The following is an 18215-nucleotide window of genomic DNA, read 5'->3' on the forward strand; positions in this document are numbered from 1 at the left end:
TGACAAGGGGTAGCAGGAGCAAAGTGTGCAGGCCTGGGTGCTCCAAACCCACAGTGGGATTCCTGGGCTTGGCTCCCACCTCAGGGCATGTACTGATTGACTGGGATGTTGAAGTGGGAACTTGTGGGGAACACATGGGTCCAAAAGGGCCTTCTCTACTCCCAAACATAGTGGCTCACTCTTCTGACACCAGATTTCCTGGGAACTTGGAATCTATTCTGGGCCTAACTGGAGCTATCTCAGGTGTGAGATCCTGGGAATCATGATTTCCTGATAGGCCTCTAGTCCAGCCAGGACAGGAAGTCCATATGGGGTCTGACCATTTCCACCATTCTTTTTTTTTTTTAATTAAATTTATTTATTTTCAGCATAACAGTATTCATTATTTTTTCACCACACCCAGTGCTCCATGCAATCCATGCCCTCTATAACACCAGCCACCTGGTACCCAACCTCCCACCCCCCCACCACTTCAAACCCCTCAGATTGATTTTCAGAGTCCATAGTCTCTCATAGTCCCCTTCCAATTTCCCCTAACTCCCTTCTCCTCTCTAACTCCCCTTGTCCTCCATGCTATTTGTTATGCTCCACAAATAAGTGAAACCATATGATAATTGACTCTCTCTGCTTGACTTACTTCACTCAGCATAATCTCTTCCAGTCCCGTCCATGTTGCTACAAAAGTTGGGTATTCATCCTTTCTGATGGAGGCATAATACTCCATAGTGTATATGGACCACATCTTCCTTATCCATTCGTCCATTGAAGGGCATCTTGGTTCTTTCCATAGTTTGGCGACTGTGGCCATTGCTGCCATAAACATTGGGGTACAGATGGCCCTTCTTTTCACTACATCTGTGTCTATGGGGTAAATACCCAGGAGTGCAATGGCAGGGTCATAGGGAAATTCTGTTTTTAATTTCTAGAGGAATCTCCACACTGTTCTCCAAAGAGGCTGTTCCAACCTGCATTCCCACCAACAGTGTAAGAGGGTTCCCCTTTCTCCACATCCCCTCCAACACATGTTGTTTCCTGTCTTGTTAATTTTGGCCATTCTTACTGATGTAAGGTGATATCTCAATGTGGTTTTAATTTGATCTCCCTGAGGTCTAGTGATGATGAACATTTTTTGGTGTCTGATAGCCATTTGTATGTCTTCATTGGAGAAGTCTCTGTTCATATCTTCTGCCCATTTTTTTTTATATGATTGCCTGTTTTGTGTGTGTTGAGTTTGAGGAGTTCATTATAGATCCTGGATATCAACCTTTTGTCTGTACTGTCATTTGCAAATATCTTCTCCCATTCCATGGGTTGCCTCTTTGTTTTTGTTTTTTTTTACTGTTTCCTTTGCTGTGCAGAAGTTTTTGATTTTGATGAAGTCCCAAAAGTTTATTTTCGCTTTTGTTTCCTTTGCCTTTGGAGACATATCTTGAAAGAAGTTGCTGTGGCTGATATCGAAGAGATTACTGCCTATGTTCTCCTCTAGGATTCTGATGGATTCCTGTCTCACGTTGAGGTCTTTTATCCATTTTGAGTTTATCTTTGTGTATGGTGTAAGAGAATGGTCGAGTTTCATTCTTCTACATATAGCTGTCCAGTTTTCCCAGAACCATTTATTGAAAAGACTGTCTTTATTCCACTGTATATTTTTTCCTGTTTTGTCGAAGACTAATTGCCCCTAGGATTGAGGGTCCATATCTGGGCTCTCTACTCTGTTCCACTGGTCTATGCGTCTGGTTTTATTCCAGTACCATGCTGTCTTGGTGACCACAGCTTTGTAATAAAGGTTGAAATCAGGTAATGTGATGCTGCCAGCTTTATTTTTGTTTTTCAACATTTCCTTAGCGATTCGGGGTCTCTTCTGATTCCATACAAATTTCTGGATTATTTGCTCCAGCTCTTTGAAGAATACTGGTGGAATTTTGATCGGAATGGCATTAAAAGTATAGATTGCTCTAGGCAGTATAGACATTTTAACAATGTTTATTCTTCCGATCCAAGAGCATGGAATGGTCTTCCATCTATTTGTGTCTTCTTCAATTTCCTTCACGAGTGTTCTGTAGTTCTGTAGTACAGATCCTTTACCACTTTGGTTAGGTTTATTCCCAGGTATCTTATGGTTTTTGGTGCTATAGTAAATGGAGTCAATTCTCTAATTTCCCTTTCTGTATTTTCATTGTTAGTGTATAAGAAAGCCACTGATTTCTGCACATTGACTTTGTATCCTGCCACGTTGCTGAATTGCTGTATGAGTTCTAGTAGTTTGGGGGTGGAGTCTTTTGGGTTTTCCATATAAAGAATCATGTCATCTGCGAAGAGAGAGAGTTTGACTTCTTCATTGTCAATATGGATACCTTTTATTTCTCTTTTTTGTCTGATTGCTGTTGCTAGGACTTCTAATACTATATTGAACAAGAGTGGTGAAAGTGGGCATCCTTTTCTTGTTCCTGATCTCAACGGGAAGGTTGCAAGCTTTTTCCCATTGAGGATGATATTTGCTGTGGGTCTTTCATAGATAGATTTGATGAAGTTCAGGAATGTTCCCTCTATGCCTATACTTTGAAGTGGTTTAATCAGGAACGGATGCTGGATTTTGCCAAATGCTTTTTCTGCATCAATTGAGAGGACCATGTGGTTCTTTTCTCTTCTCATATTAATTTTTTCTATCACATTGATTGATTTGCGAATGTTGAACCATCCTTGTAGCCCAGGGATGAATCCCATCTGGTCATGGTGGATAATCTTTTTAATGTGCTGTTGGGTCCTGTTTGCTAGGATCTTGTTGAGAATCTTAGCATCCATGTTCATCAGTGGTATTGGTCTGAAATTCTCCTTTTTGGTAGGGTCTTTGCCTGGTTTGGGGATCAGGGTAAGGCTGGCTTCATAGAAAGAGTCTGGAAATTTTCCTTCTGCTTCAATTTTTTGAAACAGCTTCAGGAGAATAGGTGTTATTTCTTCTTTGAAAGTTTGGTAGAATTCCCCAGGGAATCCGTCAGGTCCTCGGCTCTTGTTTTTTGGGAAGTTTTTGATCACTGCTTCAATCTCGTTACTAGATATCGGTCTATTCAGGTTGTCGATTTCTTCCTGGTTCAATTTTGGGAGTTTATAGTTTTCCAGGAATGCATCCATTTCATAAAGGTTGCTAAGCTTATTGGCATATAACTGTTGATAATAACTTCTGATGATTGTTTCTATTTCCTTGGTGTTCATTGTGATCTCTCCCTTTTCATTCATAATTTTATGAATTTGGGGTTTCTCTCTTTTCTTTTAGATTAGTGTGGCCAGAGGCTTATTGATCTTATTGATTCTTTCAAAAAACCAACTTCTAGTTTCATTGATATGTTCTACTGTATCTTTCGTTTCTACCTCATTGATCTCAGCTCTGATCTTGATGATTTCCCTTCTTACGTGTGGTGTTGGTTTGATTTGTTGTTAATTCTACAGTTCTTTAAGGTATAGAGACAGCTGCTGTGTTCTGGATTTTTCAATTTTTTTGAGAGAGGATTGGATGGCTATGTATTTCCCCCTTAGGACCATCTTTGCTGTATCCCATAGGTTTTGGACCGAAGTGTCTTCATTGTCATTGGTTTCCATGAATTGTTTCTGTTCTTCTTTGATCCCCTGGTTGATCCAAGCATTCTTAAGCAAGGTGGCCTTTAGCTTCCAGGTGTTTGAGTTCCTTCTGAAATTTTCCTTGTGATTAAGCTCCAGTTTCAAAGCATTGTGATCTGAGAATATGCAGGGAATAATCTCAGTCTTTTGGTATTGGTTGAGTCCTGATTTGTGACCCAGTATGTGGTCTATTCTGGAGAAGGTTCCATGTGCACTTGAGAAGAATGAATATTCTGTTGTTTTAGGGTGGAATGTTCTGTATATATCTATGACATCCACCTGTTCCAATGTGTCATTCAATGCTCTTGTTTTTTTATTGATTTTCTGCTTCGATGATCTGCCTATTTCTGAGAGAGGCATGTTAAGATCTCCTACTATTAATGTATTCATATCAATATGACTCTTTATCTTGATTAACAGTTTTCTTAAGTAATTGGCTGATCCCATATTGGGGTCATAGATATTTACAATTGTTAGATCATCTCGGTGGATAGAATCTTTAAGGATTATGTAGTGTCCTTATGTATCTCTGACTACAGTCTTAATTTAAAATCCAATTTATCTGATATGAGAATCACTACCCCAGCCTTCTTTTGAGGCCCATTGGCATGAAAAATGCTTCTCCATCCCTTCACTTTCAGTCTGGGTGTATCTTTAGGTTCAAAATGGATCTCTTGTAGACAACATATGGATGGGTCCTGTCATTTTATCCAATCTGCAACCCTGTGACATTTTATGGGCACATTTAGGCCATTCACATTGAGAGTGATTATTGATAGATACGTTTTTATTGACATCAAGTTACCTTTGAAGTCTGTCTTTCTGTAGATTGTCTCTATATTTCTGTTTAATGCTATTCTTGGATTTTCCTCTTTTATAGAACCCCCTTTTAATATTTCCTGCAGTGTCAGCTTGGTGGTTGTATCGTCTTTTAAGCCTTGCCGGTCTTGGAAACTCTTTATCTCTCCGTTTATTTTGAATGTCCGTCTTGCTGGCTAAAGTATTCTTGGCTGCATGTTCTTCTCATTTAGTGCCCTGAATATATCTTGCCAGCATTTTCTGGCTTGCCAGGTTTCTGTGGACAGGTCTGACATTATTCTGATGGGCTTCCCTCTGTAAGTAAGGAGCCTCTGCCCTAGCGGCTTTCAAGAGATTATACCTACAATTATAATTCCTCAATTTGACTATCAGATGTCGTCATTTTTTTGGAATATATAATCTTGGGTGGAGACCATTCAGCCTCTAGTACATGAACACTGGTTCCATTCGCGAGATTGGGAAAATTTTCATGAAGGACTTGTTCCACTATATCTTCTAGACATCTTTCTTTCTCCTCCCCTTCAGGGATTCCAATAATTCTGACATTGGAACGTTTCATGGCATCATTTATTTCCCTGATTCTGTTTTCGTGGTTTCTAAGCTGTTTGTTCCAGTCTTCCTCCTGATCCTTTCTCTCTATCTGTTTGTCCTCCAGATCACTAATTCTATCTTCTGTCTCAGTTATCCTAGCTTTGAGAGAGTTTAAATTAGGTTGGAACTCATTGAGAGCATTGTGAACCTCCTCCCTGGTAGCTTTCAGCTCCACCCTAACATTTTGCACATCCTGTCTGGTCGCTTTCAGTTCGGCTCTAATCAATTCTGTTTGGTCATCCATGGCTTTCTCCAACCTAGCTATTGTCTGGATAATTGTTAGCCTGAATTCTCTTTCTGACATATTGTCTATGTTGATATCCATTGGCTCTGTTGCAGAAGGTCCATCCTCTGTATTTTTCTTCTGTTGGGCATTCCTCCGCCTAGTCATTTTGGTGGGAGATGACTGAACAGATGTAGCTGGATTATTAACCATGGTGCAGTCAAGGTGCACCCTGGAACACTTCTGAGCAATCAGGATTCCCCACCCAAACGAGAGACAAAAGAAAAGAAAAAAAAAAAAAATAAGAAAAGAAAAGGAGATAGAGAGAGAGACAGGAAAGAAAGGGAAGATGAAAGAGAAGGTTCAGCCCAAATGGGCCCCAAGGTAAGATTTATGAAGTAAACAAACAAAAACAGACAAACAAAAAGACAGATAAAAGTATATGACAAGAGAAAAAATATATATATATGCAAATAAAGGAAGAACCTCGTCAAAAAGAATCCCAAGTGTAAGATTTATATACTATCAGGACAAACACAGAAACACTTGTGGAAGAAAAAGATGGGAGAGTGGTTATAAATTCTTAGTGTGTGCAAGGAAGTTTGTTTTGATTCTTTCTGGATTTATCTTGATATCTTTGTCAAAGGACTCAACTTTCCTAAGATAAAGGGGTATTAAAAATTAGTTTACCTATAGGGGTAGTATTGATTGGGGAAAGGGGATTACTTTCAAGTTTAACTCTATATGAATATTAGAAGATAAAAATAAAAAGGAATAAACTAGACTAAAGTTTAAAAAAAAGAAGGAATTCAAAAACTAGAAATGCAAAAGAAAAACATAGGTGTATGTATCAAAAAGTTCAGGTTAGAAGGTTATCATGGAATTTGATGTACTGGATAGCTCACTGTGATGGTTATTAGGTTAAAAAAATTACCTATATATAAAAAAAATGACCCAGAATAGTGGGAATGAATGAAAAATAAAAGTTTTCCAATGAAGTAGTGGTTGTTCTCTTGTAGTCCTCTTTTTTTTTTCCCCCTCTTTTTTTTTTTCCCTCTTTTTTTTTTTTTTCTTTCTTTCTTGGTTTGTTTTCTGAGGGAGTGGCCTGCCACGTGGGTTTTCAGTCAATGATGTTCCCTTACTTAAGTCCTCCAGCCCCCCTCAAGGGGGTGGGCTCTGAGGAAACTGTTTTGTTTTGTTTTGTTTTTTCAGTCTTTTGTTCTCTGGTGGTTTTTATGTTTGTTCCCTTTTTTTTTTTTTCTCACTTTGACTGCTTTTGATGGTTTTTGTAGTTTTAGAGGAAAACAAACCACACCCTGATCTCCCTCTCAGAGAGAAGCCTCAGTCTGGCTGTAGAGCCCAAATAAGTTCCTCCTTGGCCGCTGGCAGAGCAGGTTCCAAGTTGCGGTCCCTGGCGATGCAGGATCTTTTGCTTGTACCCAAAACCACGGCAGCAGCGGCTTTGGGCACCTCCAGACCGCTAGAGAGGTTCCAAGCAGCAATCGCACACTGAGATTTTCCCGCTGGCCCGGGCTGGGAGTGCCTGGTCTTTATGGGTCTAAGAGCGCCCGGCTTGCGGGCACCAATTTCAGGGGAGGCTGAGGTTCACGCGCGGGTCTCAGGCTCTGAGAACAGGGCACAGGTCCGAGAGCACCAGGCTGGGCCTTCACGCACCTCTCTGGGAGGAGAGTTTGGTGCAGGCTCTGAAACAATGGCGCGTATCAAAGGGCACTGGCTGGGCCTTTATACATCTCTCAGGGGAGTATCTCAGGCTCTATAGCAGAGCTCATGCATTCTGCCGCCCAGCGTGGCTCCCATACCCTCACAGGAAACAGACCCCACGCGGCGTTCTCGGGCGTGCTGGCAGCTTAGGGACCAAGAGCGGTTTCTCCACCGCACTCTCTCTGCCTCAGCACCAGGGGAGGCTATCCTGGGACCCGGGACTTAAGCCCCTGTCCCCAGCCGCCCCGATTCCCACAATTTCCCTCCGCGATCCTTTGCTCTTTTGGAGTGCTTTCAACCAGTCTCCGAGTTATTGCTGGTCCCCAGACGCAGGGCACTCTCGCTCGGATTGGGGTATTACTTTCCCACCGGTCACCTCTGGTGGCTCCCTCCCCCTTTTGTTTATCTTCTGATATTAGTCCGCCGTTCCCACTCCACTTTACCTGCCCACTGGCGTCTTCTCCCCCTGTAGAGATCCAGACGTGTATAATTCTGATCTCAGGCTGATTTCATGGGTGATCGGAGTTCTTTGGTAGGTAATCAGCTCACTTTGGGGTACAAGTTGAAAAGGCGCCTCCTCCTACTTCCCCGCCATCTTGCCCCCCCCCCACATTTTCACCATTCTAATCTTTTTTTTTTAGTGGATTAGTGTGGGGAAAGGCTGCCTCGGAAAAGATGTGTGTTGAGCAAGGATGGGCTTTATCTAACACCTGGAGTGGGCCTGATGCCTGGGGCAGGTACATAGAGCAAGGTGCAATGTAAGAGCCACTGTTACTCAACAACCAATCATCCAGGCACTAGTTCCTAGGTCCAGGGATTGTAAAGATAGACTGATTCCCCACCGGGGACTTGCATGGGACTCACAGGAATGCCCAGGTACCTCTCTCCAAAAATGAGTTACCAGTTCTCTGAAGCCAGGTCTCATGGCGAATGCTTAGCCTTGCCACCTCTGGCTGGTAGAGAAGTTCAGTGATGAGAGACCCCCAAGGGACCTGATTCCCACAGGTGTGCTTTGCATTCTCACCTAAATGTCCTGCCCTTCTTATCTTTGGAAGTACAGTGTGGGGCACCCCTGGCTATAAGAGGATGGACTGATGGGCTGAAGTGACCTCTATTTACATAGGTCTAGAGGTCTGGGGAATCTGAGGACAGGAGACTGGTGAAAAGCAAGCATGTATGATCTAGCCTCTCTAAACCCAATCCCCAGGATGGATTGGTCCCAAGTTTATGGCTGTGTCAGGATAGTTAGCATAGTGACAAGTAGGAACCTATAGGGAAAACAAGGGGCTGCCAGGTCTCTCTGGCTCCAAACAGAGTAGTTAATTTCCCTGGCAGCTTATCTCTCAGGATATATGAACAAGATCATGAAAGCCATTGCAAGCCCAACCACTGTTAGGTGGGATGGGAGACACCTGGGTATTATGACTGCTGGACAGGCCCTTATGTGGTGTGGCAATAACCACCATTCAAACCTCATCAGCGCTGCTGTGCAGAGAACCACTGCTCCAGAAGAAGGCCAGGTGGGCAAGTGCAGGCCTTGTCCATCGTCAAGAAGGCTATACCTGTCAACCGGTGTGCAAAATCCACAATCACACATCCTGAGACCAGTTGCCCAATTTGGATTGTGGGTATAGCCCAAGATTCTAGGAGGGACTTCTAGGGGACACACAGTGATTCCAAACTGCCCCTTGATCCCAAAGAGCATTTCCTGTTCCCCTGAAGCCAGATTTTACAAGATATCCTGAGCTGTGCCATCCTGGGCCTGGCAGGGAAGTTTACTTGTGAGAGAAACATGGGAGACCTGCCTTTCAGAGAGGTGCTGATTAACTCCCTGTGCAGGAACACAGGGACAGAAGGGGTCTGATTCAAAGGACCTTCCCCTCTCCACATCAGGAGTATAGTGTGGGGTATTCCTAGCCCAAAAACATGGCTGCTGGGCTTAGGGGGTGCCAATTCACACATGCCAAGAAGTCTAAAAAACCTGAGGACATGGGATAGTTGCAGAGCAAATTGCACATGTGGCATGCACTCTGCTTTGTCAGCCAAGCTCCCTAGGATTCATTACAGAGGCCCAGAGGTCCTGGAAACCTGAGGGCAGGTAGTACCTGTGGAATGAAGTGTGCATGGGCCAGCTGCCCAATCCTGTCAGCAAGGCAACTTGGGATCAGTGCCTATGTCAGGCCATTAACATAAGAAGTCCTGGAGGTCAAATGGGGCTGCTGCAAATAGTCCATCCTGTTCCAACCAGTAGCTAATGCTTCTTGCCAGATCTTGTAAATTTTAAGACCAGATACTGTGAGATAGAAGCCATTCCAGGCCTACCTGTAGTCCCTAACTAATGTGGGATGGAAGATACCCAGGAATTATGGTTTCCAGACAAGCTCTTGGTCCCATAAGGACAGCTGGGCCAAGGTAGTAAATAACTCGTTTTGGGCAGCAAATTCGTGCTCAGAGACTGAATTTGTCTTTACAATTTATTTAACACAGGTTTGCTGTGGGAATTTCAGAAGTCCATAGTATACAGGATAATGTCAGTTAATAAGCCAGTAAATAAGGGCACCTGGGTGGTTTCATTGCTTAAGTGTCTGCCTTCAGCTCAGGTCATGATCCCAGGGCCCTGGGATAGAGGCCGACATTAGGGTCCCTGCTCAGAAGGGAGCCTGCTTCTCCCTCTACCTCTGTCTCTTTCTCCTGCTTATGCTCTCTTTCTTTTTCTGTCTCTAATGAATAAATTAAAAAAATCTTTAAAAAAAAAAAAAAAACAAGCCAGTAAATAAGTAACATTCCAGGTCAAGGATAGATTAATCACACTGTTGTTCCAGGCAAGGGTTGATGAAAAAAATAAAGTCCAAATTTAGCTGAGGTTCACCTTTATATGAGTTGGTCCTTGGGAGAGGACATTGCTAGGGAACAAGGATGATGGTTCTGACCAGGATGATGGTCTTCCTCAAGGGGCCACACCGCACAGCTTTTCACCCCTGCCAGTAAGGGAGTGACCCTTAGTGCAGGGGTACTGAACCCCCCTCCTGCCATCAGCAAAGAGTTGTTCAGCGCAGACCAAACACTTTAGAGTGTCCTCACAAACTCTCTGTATTTATAGTCTAAATGGCCCCTTGCCACAGTTGCCTCTTCATGTTTTTATTGGTAAATGCCGGCAGGCCCCTCAGCAGCTGAGCTACTGAGTTCTAAACAGAACAGATGAGATGATAACATCCTGACACAAAAAAACATGGCACTATTTTATCAAACCCTTTTTCTTTGTCTTTGGTATAACCAAGTGGATTAAAATAACTTCACCTAAGTTATAAACCAGTAGAGTTGAACTCCTATCAGACCAATACACAATAGTATCTGCATACTTTATGCCTACTACCAGTATGGCAGTGTGGAGAGAGACCACTCTAGAAAGACTGCTGGGAGGCTAGAGCAGTTCTGACACTTGCAGATAGCTGCGGGTTGGCAAATGGGGAGTCCTCCAGCCACTGGACACAGCATTCGGGCACCTTGGATCTGACCCAGGATTTGGGATCAGTGGGGATGGACAAGGCTTCTGGTGGGGGCTCCAGGCTGTCTCACAGCAATGCCAAATTCTGTCCTGCTCCAAAATGTTTGCTGTTTTCTTGAAGCTAGAGCTCATGAAAACCCTGGAGGCGGGCCACCCTGGACAGTCAGAAAGTGCATAGATGAGAGACACTTAGGGGACGTGATGCCCAGAAAAACCCCCAGGGACAGGGCCATGAGGGGTCTGACTCAGATAATCTTCCCCTCTCCACATCAAGAGTGTAGTGTGGACACCCCTAGCTCCAGGAAAATGGCCTGCTGGCCTGAAGTGGCTCCTGTTCACATAACTTAGAAGGGCTAGAAACCTGAGGGTAGGAGGTATCCAGGAGTGAAGTGCACATGTGCTGGCTGCTTTGAGCCTGCAGGCAGGCCTCCCCAGGAACAGTCCACGGGTCAGGGCCCTGACAAAATGAGTCAGGGCAACAGCTTGGGACTTGTTGGGAATGAGCCTGCCTGTTTCTTCTAGTTCCAAAACAGAATAGCCAATTTGCCTGACACCAGCTCTTGTGGAAACTTGGAACGTACCTCGCTCCATCTTGGAAGTCTTTTAGGGCCTGATCATTGGTATGTGAGATGGGAGATAACTGGCAATCATGATTTTCAGACAGGCTTCTCATTCTGTAAGGATAGTAACCACTGCTTAAACCTTTTCAGTAAAGCAACAGTGTGGAGAAATGCGGCTCTAGGGAAATAGCTGGGGAAAAAAGGCGGGGTCCTATTTGAGAGGCCATGGGGGCTAATGCCTACTGGCAGGCTTAGAGGGGATACACAGAGGCGTGAGCCTCTGTGGCTCAGCAGCTAGATACCTATGGATAGGTCCCTGGGTCTGGGAATTGCAATGATATGTGAAGGTTCCAGGGTGATTTGGAGGACTCAATTTGATGCCAAATTACACCCCATTCTAAAAATAGTTTCCTGCTATCCTGAGGTCACATGTCACAGGAACCTCTAATCCTTGCCATCCAGGGTAGAACCAGGAAGTTCACTAATGAGAGCACCTGGGAGACATGACTCCCACAGAGGCACTGAGTATCCTCTAGCCAGTTACAGGGCCACACAGGGTCTCACTCAAAAGACCTTCCCACCCTCATATAAGGAACACAGTTCCAGGACCCCCATCCAGGAAGATGTCCTGCTGGGTTGAGGTGGCACCTGTTCACACAGGCCTAGAAACCTGGAAACCTGAGGACAGGTGGTGCCAGGAGCAAAGTGTGCATGTGCCAGCAACACTGACCTGGCTGCTAGGCCTCCTGGAACTAGTTCCTGGGTCAGGGCCGTGTAAGAATAGTTAGGACAGCAGGTGAAGTCATGTGAGAGACACACAAAGCACCTCTACAGAAACCGACAAAGTGAAAATATGTTTTTAAAATGATGAAATGATTGTCAAGTGATTAAGTTTATTCTCATTCACTGAAATGGATTGATATGCTGTATCTCCTCATTCGATGCATTTGGAAGACTACAAATCAATTCTTACCAAAGTGTTCCTTTGTGGAGTCCTCCAGCCACTGGACACAGTGGTAATTAACACTTACCAAAGTGTTAATCTGAATCATTGATAAATCCAGATTTTGGAATAATTTAAAAACATTAAAGATATGCCAATGCATAGATGCCACATACACTGATACACTCTCAGGATGGAATGAGGTGTTTTGGAGCAATGACCAGTTAAAATGTTGGCAATAAATAAATCTTTCAAGTGGAAAAAAAAAAATGTCTCAGAGAAATAAGATTAGTTGTGTGTTCAGCTTCCAAAACCAGAATTAAAATTAAGAGAAATAGAGCAAATTTAAGAAACCCATTTAGAAAATAACTGTGGGTATGGTTACTGATACACAGAGTTGATTGGAATCAAATATATGATGAACTACCTAAGTCTCTGAGAGTTTTTTTGCCTAAAGAATCCATCAGCTGGGACTAAAAGAGAATGTGACTATGTAAGAATTAAAAGAACCATTAGTTCCTAATTTTCTATGGGCAAAAGTAGCAGTCTGAAAAACTGCTTAGTCCCCAAGGAGGAAATATGTCCCAATGTCTATTTCACAGACAGCCAAAGAGGATAAAGTAAAAGGAAGAATTTCTCATGGTGGGACTTTGGAATCATGGTGATCAAGGCCCTCCAGGAAGAAAAATTAAAACCTAAACAAGGCACAACCCCACGTTCTGGGTGGGGGTCTCCAAAATGTCTGCACTAAGGAACATTATCCTTGAGCTGTCCTTTAGGAAGAGGTGAGAATATGTTGTCTTTGGGAAGGACAATGAGCTAGATATGTAGTAACTGTACAGTTTTAGTTGCAATTAGTGCTACTTGTCAAATAGTTCTGGCTTTTAGCCCTTTGAGAAAATGATAGGATTTGATTTCCTTTTGATTGGGTGGGGTCATGTGACTTGTTTAATGGCCAAATGGTTTGGAAGAGTATTAATGCGTGTCTCTGACTGACCAGGACACTTAATTACTCTTGCAAACTCTCTGGAACTTTTGTTTTTCTTTTCCCCATGATGGTCAGCTGGACCCTGGATGTCTATAAGAAATAAAAACTCCCTTCACCCCATCCGCGGCCTCCAGATATCTCTTTAAAATGGGCATTTTACTTAAGTAAGAAATAAACCTCTGTGTTTGAGCTACCAATATTAAGTATTTTTTTAAATTGTTTTTTCTTACTTCAGTCCAGTCCTACTCTATGCTGAATAATACATGGGTTCTCTGTTTCCAAGGACCTTTTATCTGGGTAGCAAGATACATATGCCAATGAATAGATATTGTATGAGTCAGGACCCCAAAAGAAAATAGATTTCACGGGCGCCTGGGTGGCTCAGTGGGTTAAGCTGCTGCCTTCAGCTCAGGTCATGATCTCAGGGTCCTGGGATCGAGTCCCGCATCGGGCTCTCTGCTCAGCAGGGGCCTGCTTCCCTTCCCCTCTCTCTGCCTGCCTCTCTGCCTGCTGTGATCTCTCTCTGTCAAATAAATAAAATCTTTAAAAAAAAAAAAGGAAAATAGATTTCACCCCCAATGTTCAAGTGAAGATATTTAAAAGTAGGGAGTACTCACAGAGATATGTACAGAGTTAATGATCAAACAAGAGATGATAAAGTACACCAAGACTAGTGAGAGCAGAAAGCCATCACTACACTTGGGGTTGAAGGGACAAAGGGGAGGAAATAGAGATATTGAAACCAGGTAGGAGCTGGTGCTTTGAAGGAAGACTGCCTGGGAACTCTCTCTTACAGAAGGAGGCATGATTGAAGCAAGGGAGGAGATAAGAAACACCAGATTTCTTTCTCCTGCTACCATACCTACAGTCTCCTACCTGGCTCGCAAGAGTCTGGGGAAGACATTCCACATAGGTTAGCCTTCCTGAGTGTGGAGAAGAGTAGAGAAGAAGTCATGGGTAGGGAATGGGGAGGAATTGGTCAGAATGACCTTGTGGGTGCTCTGATCAAGGATTTAGAGTATCAGGTGGGATACTTTCATAAAAGCCATAAATTCTGTTGAAACAAACCTCATTTTTTTTTAAATTTTTATGCTCAAGAAACACTTGTGTAGAGCAGTAGCATTATCTTTGTGAAATGATCTCTAACCAACTCAGAAATATAATTGCTTGATTAAAGATTGTTGTGCTACATGTCTAAGCTAATTGGAAAAAAAAAAAAAGATTTAAGCATGTTCTCAAACTACTCATTCCTGAATATATTTTGTAAAAAGAAGCTCAAGAAGCTGTACAGAAAAAGAAAAAAAAAAAGAGTAAAAAACCTAAGCATTTGCAATCAATGCACTTAGAGACAAAAACCTTCCCTTAGCTTATTTCACATGCTCACTTGCCAACTAACTTCACAATAGCCCTATGAGACCCTATTGGGCAATAGTGTTGTTGGTACATACACCAAAGAATTGCCATTTTAATAACTAGTAAGAAAATTTCTGTCTTTCTACTTTGGAAAGCTGTCTAAACTCTTGACCACATGTGAAAAAGACCTGCCAGGAGTCCAAATATTAAAATAAATACTGTCACACACATTAATTCAGACAAGTCACCACCACAAAACAGTCAAACTGAAGTTCCCTGGTTATTGTAGAATTATAATATAGTTTCTAAGGATTGGTGTTCAGGTAAGAAACAAAACAAGTTGTTATAATAAATTGTTGTAAATAGGTTGTTAAAAATAAATTATTTGTAAATTGTCCCTGGAGTTACAAAATATATTAGCCAGAATATGACACAGTATTTGGAAGTTCATCTAAAGCTATGTCCTTTGGAAATTACACAGTTGTGAATAAGGCATCGCTCCCTTTTCCAAGTGAGGAATAATGAGCCAGAATGAATGATTCCCTGTGTGTTCTTTGTTCTTCATATTGGCTCTCTCATGTTCCCACTGATAGGTATAACAAGCACATTTTAGCAGCAGTGTTCTAATCAGCAGTAGCATTCCTGTGACTGTGGGCCATGGCCCCAGTTGCATGTGAAATAAGTTGCACTGCTCCTGCTATAGGGAGAGGCCATGACGCTGCTCAGGATGTTTGTTTTTCTGACTTCCCCAAGTGCAGTTAGAGTTACTTCTGAAATATCATTTCAGCCTGATGAGACACAGACATCTTGTGTAAGTGCTTCCTTGCTCTGGTTCCCAAAAGACTTCCATGCTCATCCATGAGCCTGTCAGGGCTGGGTTCAGAGCTTATTCCAGTGGAGCAGGCCCGCAAGTGCACACTCCATCAGTCATCTGGCAGGTGGAGGCCTGGGTCAAATGTCCACTGAGGAGACAATGAGGATAAAAAGAGAAGGGCCAGAGTGTGCAACTCTGGGGTCCATAGTCCTCTGGAGGTGGATGGCACTACCACTCCTGAACTTATTCTCCTTGGCCTCCACATTTGTGGGATATGTCTGGTAATACAGCGAAGAGGTACCTAAAGTCCTGCCTCTCAATTTCAGGCTATGTTTAGAAGTGTTTAAGGTATCTGATCTCATAGACTTTCAAAATCACTGCATTGCTTGCAGATTTTAAATTATTTTAAAAAATCTTTTTAGGATTTCAAATGTTGGGTGACCAATTTTTTGCCCTCCTGGTCTCAGATGAAAGATTATGAAGAGAAATAGGAAAAGGCAGGGATAAGACGTGATTGAAATGAGTCAGATAACAGAAGAAGATGAGTTAGTCTGATCCCTGAATTAATACTTCAGGGCTATGCAGAAGCATTTTCCTTACTCACTTCTCCTGCTTAAATTCAGAATTTTTACCTCCCTAAAAAGGTACTTAAAATCCTTTTATTTCCATATTCATCTTATATTTCATGATCATTATTCTTTTCCATTTGAAATAATTTTACTTCAATTTTCAACTTGATTCCCATCCATTGTTTCACTGAATATATTTTGAGAACTGTCATATATTATTTTAAGAGGGTTCTTTTTTAATTTTCCATCAACAAATTTTTAATGATTTATTTTTCTGACAGTCAGCCAATTTGCATTTGCATTGTTTGCCTTATAACTGCTTCTTTTTTTTTCACTTCATGTTCTTCTTATTTTCATTCTTCTTAGTTTTCCCTAAAGAAGTTTCAAGCTATATTTGTCCAATATTAAAATATGGTATCTCTTCAGGTTAAGATTAATCATATTTTCAGTATCTTTGGATTTAAAGCTGCTACCTTTATTTTTAAACATAAGTGAATCCTAAATGTAATAGAAATTCTTAGCAGAAGCTTTCAAATGTTAAATACACTGGCAAGAGAATAAGTTGATATTGTATTTAAAAACTATATTTGCCAGGACTTCTGGCATGGAGGAATCACAAGTCAATGCATATGCTTTCACATAAAAAGCAACAAAATACTAAGTAAATTAACAAATCATTTTTTACAGAACTCTGGAAATGAATCAAAGGCCTAGAACAATCTTAAGAGCATTTATTGAGGAAAAACTACCAAACCTCAGTAGGAACAGGGAGGTTTATAGCATTTTAATTGTTCACTTTCCATTCCTCCTCTCCCTGCTCCTTAGCTGTCTTGAGAACTAGGAGCCTGGTAGCACAGGATGGGACAGGCCAGGCCTGGAACACTTGAAAACCCCTATCCCCAGAGTACTGCTACTATTTGACCTGTTGAAGCTCCTTAGAAAAGCTACATTCACATAGTGTTTTCATTATTTGATCTGACTCAGAGTTTGGCCTTTTGAAAAGCTTTGTCCCTGGGGCAATTTTTTAAAATATTCAGCTGCAATTGTTTAACACTGGCAGCTGCCTAAGGCCAATACCAGTTTGTGCAAACAAATGCACAGCCAAAATTTTTAAAAAATGATCTGGGGAAAGAGATGTTCAAAGAGGGCTTTTTAAAATGCAAATACATTCCTGGGGTATAGAAGGCCATGTGCATATACAAGAAAGTCCTGAGCAGCCCCTGTCACCTCTAGCTGACCTTGAGACTTGGTTTAAGCAAACTTGAAAGTTAAGGAGTAATTGTCAAAAGTATCTGAATGTCAGAACTCTAGCTCTGTCTCAAACACACACATGCACACTCACACCACCTTGGAAAGGAGTGGAAGACTCACTGGCCCTAGGCATCTAAGGAAATCACTAAGCAATCATTAACTAAAAATGAGACTAACTGAGCAGACGTGAGTGATCACATAAGAAAGGGAATGCAGACATCATAGACTTAACCCAAGAAAGTCAATAAAGAAAAATAATAAAACAGCAATAACCACAAATCCTGCAGGGGTATGTGTGTGTGTTTGTGGGGAAGAGGTGCATGGGAATTTAATTTCCAGAGTTACAACATTGTTATCTAAATGTCCAATTTTCAACAAAATATTTTAAGACACACAAAGAAATAGACACTATGGCTTCCAGAGAGCAACAGTGGCAGTTGGCAAAGATGTAAAAGGAGAATATTATAAACCAGCATGAACTAATAAACACCTTAGGGCTCTCCGCCAGTAGCAGGGTATATAATATTTTCTAGTACACATGGAATAGTCCCAGTATAGACCATTCAACTAGGCCATAAACCAAGTCCTAATACAGGTAAAAGGATTGAAATTATACAAAATATATAAATATATTCTAATAAAATTAAATTAGAAATCAATAACAGAGGACAATTTGGGGAGAGCATAAATGTTTGGAAATTAAACAGTAGTTTTCTAAGCAACACAAACCATACATGAGTGGAAGAAGAAATTGCCAGCTAGATAAGAAGCTTTTATTTAAATAGGAGCAAAATACAACAAATCAACATTTAGGGTATATGGCTGAAGCAGGATTAGTTTTTCTAAAATGCTTTAAATGTCTATATTAGAAATGAAGAAAGATCTCAAATCAATAATCTGTCCCCTTTAGAATATTGAAGAATGGCTAAATAAATTGTGTTATATCATTATAATGAAATATTATATGTCTATAAAAAGAAATAAAGTACTGCTGCATGAAATAAAGTACATGCTATAAGATTGATGAACTTCAAAATCATTTAGGTAAAGTTACTGAAACCAGATACAAGAAACAACATATGGTATGAGTCCACTTAAATGAAATGTCCATAAATGAAGATTTACAGAGACCAAAAGTAGATTAATGATTGCTTGGGGAGAGGAATACAAACAGATAGTACCTGTACATTAACATGAGAGATCTTGTTACGGGGAATGGAAATGTTCTAACACTGATTTACAGTGATCGTTGTAGCACTCGGTAA

The sequence above is a fragment of the Neovison vison genome, chromosome 4 (genome assembly GCF_020171115.1).
Source record: "Neovison vison isolate M4711 chromosome 4, ASM_NN_V1, whole genome shotgun sequence".
NCBI classification, from domain to species: domain Eukaryota; kingdom Metazoa; phylum Chordata; class Mammalia; order Carnivora; family Mustelidae; genus Neogale; species Neogale vison.